Here is a 9265-nt window from a genome sequence, read left to right as displayed (position 1 = left end):
GAACAGAAATCCAAGAATGTTTTCTTAAAGAACCTAGTCTAGTGGAGATCCTAGAGTATATTTTAAAACACACATACTTGTGGAAATCATAAGGTTTTCTTTACATATTCTTTAGCACTACGCGCCTGAGTAGTGGAAAGATGTTTGTACAACTGAAAAGTCCAAGCCAGTCAAAAGAGTGATTTACATGTTCCAGAGAGATGTTTCTATAGAAAAGATATCCCACCCCCACTGCAGAAAAGGTTTTATAGAACTAGAACAAATGCTTCAAAAGCTCAAAGGGATAAATGCTGGAACAAGTAATAAAGGGTTATAGATCATTATTCTCAGAAGGGCTTTCAAAAGAATGTCTCATCATAGGTGGGCTGACTTGAAGATGAAGGGTTGGACAATGTAATAATCAGGCCTGTAAATGATATTATCCAGAACCTGGCAAAATCACTATTTCCCTTGGAACAGTTTACTCCAGGAATAAAATACATTGACTTTTTCTCCCCTAGAGTCCCAAACAGGAAAATTCCTTAGTAGAGAGTCTAGAAACTTTAGTATCCATAACTAGGGGAATTTTAGCTTAATGCTAAGAAGTCAAAGGAGCTCTTGTGGACATCTGTAAATTGATACATATGTAATGCATGTAACATAATATATATAGTTTTGATTTATAATGGAAAGAAAGCTATGGCCAAAGATCCCACTTATGGACCAAATTTATTTAGATGTCTAGAGTTACAATAGCCACAAATAAAATATTATTATGGTTAGTGTCCACTGCAGGGAAAACAACTTGCAAATACATGAATTATGTAAATTATAACTTTGTTCCTAGTTCTGGGAGATTAGCCAGAGTTCAATCTTTAGCTATAATGACCTCTTATCTTGGCTAATAGAGGTTTAGCTTATATTTTCACCTATATTTTGGCTAATTGAAGTCCAGCCAATATTTTCACCCTTTGATGTTTATGAGCAAAGTGTGAGAAGTATTGTATTAGACATAATCATAACAAAAATAATGTCTTATCCTCAACTTCTCCACTTGGCTAAAGCCTTCCCTACCCTCACATATGGTCACTGAGTGCTCATTCTGTGGGAAGTGCTTTTTCAGGACACAATTATGAATTATAGTTCCTGCTTTTAAGATCTCACAGTATTGTGGGAGATAGGACATGTACAAACAGAATTTTAATCCAAGATGGAAAAATCTGATCAATATAATAGGGGTAGTATAGATAAGGCCTATGAGAATTCAGGGAAAAAAAAATCAATTTTAGTTTTAGAAAGGTAGAGTGGGTATTGGGGTAGAAATGGAAGGGATGCCACTTAAATTTAAAAGGTAAGTAGATTTACATATGTGATGCTTTTATTCACCCAGTCAATATTTTCTGTGTCACTCACAATGCTAGGTTCTCAGAATGCAAAAGCAAACCAAATATGTGTGGTCCTTATTCTTGTGGAAGCTTTTTTTTTTATTGCCAGAGGGGGTGTGTGCTTGCCAGAAAGAACAACAACGCCCCTCCCTGTCCTTGCAACATAGGACATAATCACACTGCAATTTTTTTTCTTTCCTTCCCATCAGAATATTGGGCACATACACATGTGCACATGTGCCTGGCATGATTTTCAAGCCACCAAGACGAGGATTCAAATTGTAGTCAACCACGTGGGATCTGGCTCCCATTGCACAAGGCTTAACCACTGAACTGAAGGTTTGGCCTGGAAATGACATATTTTTGAGGAGGCAGAAAGGAAAGGCGTGAGCAGAGATATGAACCTGGAACCTCTTGGTGCACATGCAGGGAACAGTGAACAATTTGATAGAGTGCAAAGTAAATGAAAGACAGCAGTAGTTGTGTGCTTTGGGTTTGATCTTGTAAACAATAGGGGAATATTGAAGGTGATGAGCAAAGAAATGATACAGAACACTTAATGAAGGATAACTCTAGAAGCTCTGTGTAGGATAAAGGGGGAAGGGGCCACAGAAGGCCAAGTTTGTTGGAGGCTATTGAAATAATACCTTTGAGGAATGAGGGCCCAATCTGGGACAGACTATTTGGGACAAATGTAGATGGCACCAAAAGAACTGGCAACTAATTGGGCATTGAGAGTATGAGGAAAGGAGGGAGCCAGATTTGACACCAAGGTTTCAGATCTGAGTGACTGTGATGGTCTATCTTCAGCAAAATTGAACACAAGAAGAGGAGCTCATCTTTCCATACACAGGAAGAACTTAGCTCTGAGATTCAATATGGCCCTGTGATTTGTACTGTTGAATGGCTCGTATAAGGAGCATCAAAGCATAAAACATAGAACAGACAGGAGAGCATGATTTCTGCACAAGTACTGATACTATAGTGGCTGTGGTAATAAGGGCAAAGGAAGTTCTTGAGATTGCTTTCTTTTCCTTTCCTTCTTTTTCCCTTTCCCTTCTCTTTTTTCTTTCCTTTTCCTTTTTCTTTTCTTTTTAATAACACTGAAAGCCAAAACATTGAATAGCTGTTTGAAGAAAGAAAAACACTGACAAAGACTGAGTAGATATTAAAATATACTGATTCAGTTTTGGTCTCATACTGACAAGAAAGAAAGACATTTAGATGATGTATAATTTATGGGAAAAGCTTTAATTAGTTCATAGCTAGGGATTCTTAAGTGTCTGGTTAATATTTTAAGCCATACATTTAAGATGTTCTTGAACAATTATTACTCTGTGGAAGAACAGCAAATTCTCCTATTTTACTATTTTTCCCGGAATCTCTCAGACTTCCAAACTGTGCCCAAGTCTGTCCCTTTTAGACTAAGTGCTCTTATACTCAAAAAAATCATCAGGCTTCCCTCCCAGATATATACAACTGCTGGTTCATGTGCTACTGACTGGCTTTATTTGAGCTACTATTCTTTTGTTTTGGAACGGGGCCTGGTTTGTGAACCTGCTCAACCTCCCTCACCCCTCAATACCTTGTGTAACTGTCCTTGCAATCCCACTGTAACAATAAGAATTAGATTGAAAATATCTAAATACTATAAATTTTCTCTTAGAACAGTTTTTGGAAACCTATAGAACATAATAGCACAGCGGCCTTTTGTCACATTTTGACAAAAATCAAGTAATGAAGTGCTTTACCTGACTGAGCAACTGGTAGCACTTATGGTGGTGCTTGGGGTAAGGAAGAAGAGGAAATGAAAGGGGTCGTGTACTAAGTCCCCAGCAGAATTCAGTATAATGATAAAAATGAAAGTGTCTTTCAGATGTCAATGACTTTTTGAGTCTGAGTATCTGTGATAAAAAGCTGACTTGCTTTGACCTTATATTGTGTAGTGCTTTGTACTTTTGAAAGGACTTTTGCTTTTCACATCCATTATTCCATCATCTCATTTGCTCTCACTCTTATGTTTCCACCATCTTGTCAAACAGCCTTCCTGTGAATCTCTCTCCTTCAAGGCTACCAGTGGCCACCTGCCAAATCCTATGAATGCCTCTGAATCCTCATCCCACATACTTTTTCCCATGTCTTCCACCAAGCACATTTCACACTGTTTTCCCCTATCTCTCCGAAAACTCCTCAGTTCCCTTTATTAGTCAGTGATTGTCTTCACATTACCCTAAATATAATATCCCCAATTGTCTTCATTTTTTTGGGGGGGGAGGGGAGTCATAGTTTTATTTAGAAGTAAATAAGGCATGCATGCGAGCTGCCTACTCACTTTCTTCATTGGGCATCCTGGTGTTGGGTTGGTGAATCTGAGGGCCAGCTGAGCAACTCTTTCCATGATGGACTTGAGGTTCTTAAAGGAAAAGTTGTGAGTAATTTCAGCAAAGTAACACTTATTGCACATCAGTAGCATTTCCAACTCCTTGACATTGTGCACCAGAAACTTTTGGAAGCCACTGGGCTGAATGTTTTTTGTTTTCTTGTTTTTCTCATAACCAGTGTCGGGCATCAAGATCTGGCCCTTGAATCTCCTCCACACCCTGTTGTCAATACCTCTGGGTTTCTACCCATGCTTAATTTTAACATATCAGTCTGGTGCCAGATGAACTTCTTGTTCCTCTTTCTGATGATGTTGGGGTCTGAGAGCAGCCATGATGCCAGGTTGGAGATGCCTGCCTCCTCCACAGGCAGTGCTGAGGAAGAGAGAAAATGTCTTTATTTTTGTTCTCCCTATCCCCATGGTGATCTTAGCCATATCCATGATTTAAACTAATGACTATGAGATCTCTCTTGAATCCTAGAACTACCTCCCCACTGAAAAGGATCACTCACATATTGAACTCAGAATATTTCCAACCAAATATGTCCTTTAGCAAACTTATTTTTCCAACCAGATTGTCTGATTATTGGTAGTACCATTTTTCTAATAGGTAAGGCTCAAAATTCCAGAAGCATCTTCTGTTTTTCCCCCCTCCCTAATATCCAGCCAGGCACTGGAATTGGTTTCCCGATTTTACCTCTTCAATGCATGTTTTGTGCTGCTAGAGATAACTTCCTCAATGCCTTTCTTGTCCCACTTTAAAAATATTTTATTGTTTCCCTTAATGAACAAAACCAGTGCAGCCTTTTAAAATCCCAGGAGCAAACTAAAACATAACTTTCAAGCCTCCATCCTTCCAGCCATGCTGCCTTGGCTTTATCTTGGAGCTTGCTAACGATAAACTAACTTGAAATTGCATCTTCAACCATGCATATACATCCAAATACACACATGAAACTCACTCTGCCTGGTGTGGTCTCAGCACTCAACCTCACCCATTTTCTCTTATTAATCCTTCAAGGACCAATGCCACCTTTCTGAAGCCTTTCCTAATTTTCCTTCCCCCATTAAAATAAATTGTGTTATCTATGCTCCCACAGCAATTTGTTCCTACCTCTATTATGGCCTTTATTTCTTTCTGCCTTCTACTGTAGTTAGTTGTGTCCTTGACTAAAGTGTAAGTTCCTTGATGGCAATGACTGTCTCATTCATCTCTGGGCCTTTACACAAAGTGATTGCTCAATGAATTAATGTGTACTGTCAACTCTTGGGGAATTAAACAAATGAAAAGGAATGTTTGGTACAAGTAATAGAAAATCATAGTTAATATCCTCATCCAGGTGAGAACATAGCCTTCATCACTGTCCTGGGAACTGAGGACCTGCCTAAGGTCACCATTGAGGACAAGCTCCCCAAACTGTATTCAGCTAAAAGTTGACTTTAGAGGAGTACTTTCAGAGCCGATGACTGATTGAAGACAAGTAGAAAGTTTTTTTTCCTCCAAGGTCAAGTTTTTAACAAGTGTCTGCAATGTACACTGAGGGATTTGGCTGTACTCCAATTATGCTAATATGTTTTATATATGGGCCTCCAGCATCCAGGAACCACCTCCCTAAACAATTTAATAAGTGTAAATATCAAGGCAGAGTTGTAAATGTGGAACTTATTTGTAATGTACCAACCTTGTTATTATCAAATGTCATGGGGTATAAGTCATGGCAATTATGCTGCCTGCTTTTTATTACATTTATTTTACTTTTTAAAAGTGCAATATATTCCCATAAGCTTCCCTTATTCTGCCCTGCCTAAGGAGCCTAGCCTGTCTATATGTTCTGAAGTCACTAAAGACAAGAACTTTAGGGTCACGGGATTAACAGACATTTCTAGTAAGAAAGGAACCTCATGGGTCATTGACTTTACCTGCTGGCACTATATCTCTACATTAGGCTCACTGTCTGTTTCGACAACAAGTTGTTGGGCCAGCCCTGTAGCATAGCAGTTAGGTGCCACACAGAAGAAGTAGGATCCCACGTGGCTAATTAGAGGTCAAATCCCAGCATCTTGTAAAACACACTGGGCATACATGTGCTCAGAATTCTGACAGGATGAAGAATTGGAGGAAAAATTATCATGGTATGACCAGGCCTTGTTGCAGGGACAGGAAGGGGGTGGGGAATACTTTTCCCTCTCTGGTGCATGGGCATATCCCCTCTGGCATAAAAAAGAAAAGACAGAGGAAAAAAAAAAAGAACCAAAATTGTGAGACCTTGTGGGTTTCTCCATGCAATAATTTTTTAAATCTAAAACACAGAATTGTCCCTTCCTTCTCTCTCCCACCTCCAGAGCATGTGGATGTGTATATAACACTGTTGTGGAAAAGGTGGCCATTTTGGACAAACTCTTCAAACTCTTGATTACCAGTTTGGTGTGATACAATCTAGAGTTACCTCTCAAGTGGTTTGTTGGCAGGTGAAAATGAGGGGAAGTAGGCCATTTTCTAGTTTGGAAAGGAATCTATTACATCCAGTCTATAATTGCTATTTCCCAGCAGTCCTTTTCTCCTCCCCAGTTCTCACTAAATTGTGTCAACCACTCAGAAGGGGAAGGACAAGTGAATCTCTTACACCATGTATTTCAGCATTCCAGGCAATAATCCACTTCGTTTCAAAGGAATCCTTCTATTCTACCTGTAGACTTCAGCAGGCTGCCCTGGTATTAGGCAAGAAACCTACCAGGTCACAGAAGTCTGTTGGCAAGTAGATATGTTTTAAGGATTTCAACAGTGTCATCACTTTCAAAGTTTCCTTGAAAGAGAAGGATCAAAAAGAAAAAAATAGTTCACCCTTTAAGACTCTCCTTTCCCAGGACCAGCAGATGGTGTAGCAATTACATCACTGGACTTCCACATGGCCGACCATGGTTCGAGTCCCAGACCTGGTGGCTTGATAATCATGCTAGGTATGTGTGTGCACATATCCAAGATCCCAGGAAGAAATGGAGAAGAAGAGATTGTGGCCAAGACAAATCCTATGATTAAGGCCACATCAATCCATCAGGGCAGTTGACAGAAGGCAGAGACATACTATGAAAACTATGACAGAATCTACCACAGCCCTATTTGAGTTCCACCTATACTGCTTACTAATAGACGTTTCTAATTGCAGAGGACACATGAGCTCGCCAGAGAGAAAGAGAGAGAGAGGAAGAAAGCATCCCCTTGTGGGTGTGGTCATGCCATAATCCTTTCTCGATCTCTATCCTGTCGTGATGCATGCACATAAGTCTGGTGTGGTTTTTTTTTTTTTTTTTTTGGAGAGATTTTCACTGTAGGGCGCGTGCGCTCGCCAGACAGACAGAGAGAGACATAGAGACAGAAAGCGAGAAATCACCCCCCAGGGGGGATGGTCACGCCGCAATCCCTTCTCCTCCATTCTCCTCTCGGGATCTTGGGCACGCACGCACACGTGCCCGGCGTGAGTTTTAAGCCACCGGGTCCGGGACACGAACCGCGGTCGACTACGTGGGAGCCCAGCGACATAGCCATTACGCTAACTGCTGGTTCCCAAGTCTGGTGTGTTTTTCAAGCCACCGAGGACAGGACTCAAACTGTGATAAATCACGTGAGATCTGATTCCTTTAACTATGGGGCTGTTCCATAGACATTTTTAACATTTTGTTTAACTTACCAGGGCTTTAGTTTCCTCAACTCTAAAATTATTATTAAGACAACCAAAGAGAACTTAGAGGTGGCTTTTCCATGGTTGGGGCCAGTCATCAATATAGGAAGCAGTTTTGAGGAACTGAAAATATATAATCTGGAGTTTAAGGTTTCCCCTAATTTTCCCTGGTCAATTTGTCTGTTTTGTTTTTGTTTTTGTATTTGTATTTTTCCCCAATTATAGTGACTTGGCATGCTACCTTAGCTACTAACTAGTTGTATGACCTGGGGAAAGTTATTCAAAATCTCTGATCTTGAGAATATTGTAAATATTGTAATGTGTAAATTGTAATATGTAAAATAACCTATATTTATAATGCAATACAAATACTAATTATTATTATAGTTATTTTAATGTCATAATCACTTTTACTTTAATCCAAAAATCTCTTGCATACCTTCTGTCCCATATTGTAGCCAGCTACCTCAAGCTCACCATGTCAAAAATTAAAATTAGTGGGCCAGTGCCATGGCCTAGTGGTTAATGGATCTGGATTCCATATGGTTTACCTTGCAGATCAAATACTAGATCTGGGGACCTGAAAAATATGCCAGGCTCATATGCATGTGTGCCCAAAATTTCAACAGAATAGAGAGAGAAAAAAAAGGATTGCTGCATGGTTATGCCCTGTTGGATGATTTCTCCCTATCTCTGCTTCCCTGTTTAGCTCCCTCTGGTGAGTGTACATGATTTCTGACAAAATACAATGATAATAAAAGTTTTAAATTAAAATTATCCTCTCTCAGAGTCAATCCCCAGCCAGCTCTCTTTCCAGACTTCATACTTTTTTCTGCCACTAACAAGTTTCAATCATCAGGATCAGAAAACTTCATGTCATCCCTGACATCCATACCCCCACTTACTTTTTTCAATTCTCCACTTGCAGTATAGTTTACACTTATCTCTTTCTGATCAGATTTCAAAACCACCACCCATACCCAGAACCTAGAACCTCTCTCCTTGATAACTGTAATAACTCCCCTTTCTGCTTATATTTTCACCGCTGTTCAAAGCAACCTCTTGATCATCCGATTTACACACTCAAAGCCCTGTGGTGGCTCACCAGTGCATACAATATTAAAGTACGAACTCTTTAGCTGAGTGATCAATGCCCTCCACAGTCTGGCCCAGCCTATCTTTCCCAATCTTTCTGTCTTACCCATACACCCCTGCTGTAGCCTTACAATCTAGCTCACCATTCTCTGAAAATCTCTATGACCTAGATTAGCACTGAGAGGACCACAGATGTGATTTTAGGTTATATACTAGCTACATTAAAAAATATATAATTCATTCAATTTAAAGTGAAATTCATTTTAATATATTTTATTTTATTTATTTTATTTTTTTGGAGAGGTTTTTGCTATAGGATGCATGTGCTCGCCAAATAGAGAGAGATAGAGAGAGACAGAAAGCGAGAAATCACCCCCCTGGGGGATGGTCACGCTGCAATCCCTTCTCCTCCATTCTCCTCTCGGGATCTTGGGCACACATGCACACACGCCCAGCATGAGTTTTAAGCCACCGGGTCCGGGACGCAAACCACAGTCGACTACATGGGAGTCCAGTTACATAGCCATTACGCTAACTGCTAGTCCCCATTTTAATATATTTTATTTAACCTAATATATCCAAAGCATACTTTCAACATGGAATCAGTATAAAAATTATTAATAGAAACTTTGCATTATTTTCTCACACTATGTCTTTAAAAATCTCTATTTTGCACTTAGCACATCTTACACTAGCCAAATTTCAAGTGTTCCCCAGACACACTAGGCTAGTGGCTCTTGTATTTGATT

The sequence above is a fragment of the Tupaia chinensis genome, unplaced genomic scaffold (assembly GCF_000334495.1).
Source record: "Tupaia chinensis unplaced genomic scaffold, TupChi_1.0 Scaffold144482_1, whole genome shotgun sequence".
Classification (NCBI taxonomy): domain Eukaryota; kingdom Metazoa; phylum Chordata; class Mammalia; order Scandentia; family Tupaiidae; genus Tupaia; species Tupaia belangeri.
Note: the sequence above shows the minus strand (reverse complement) of the source record.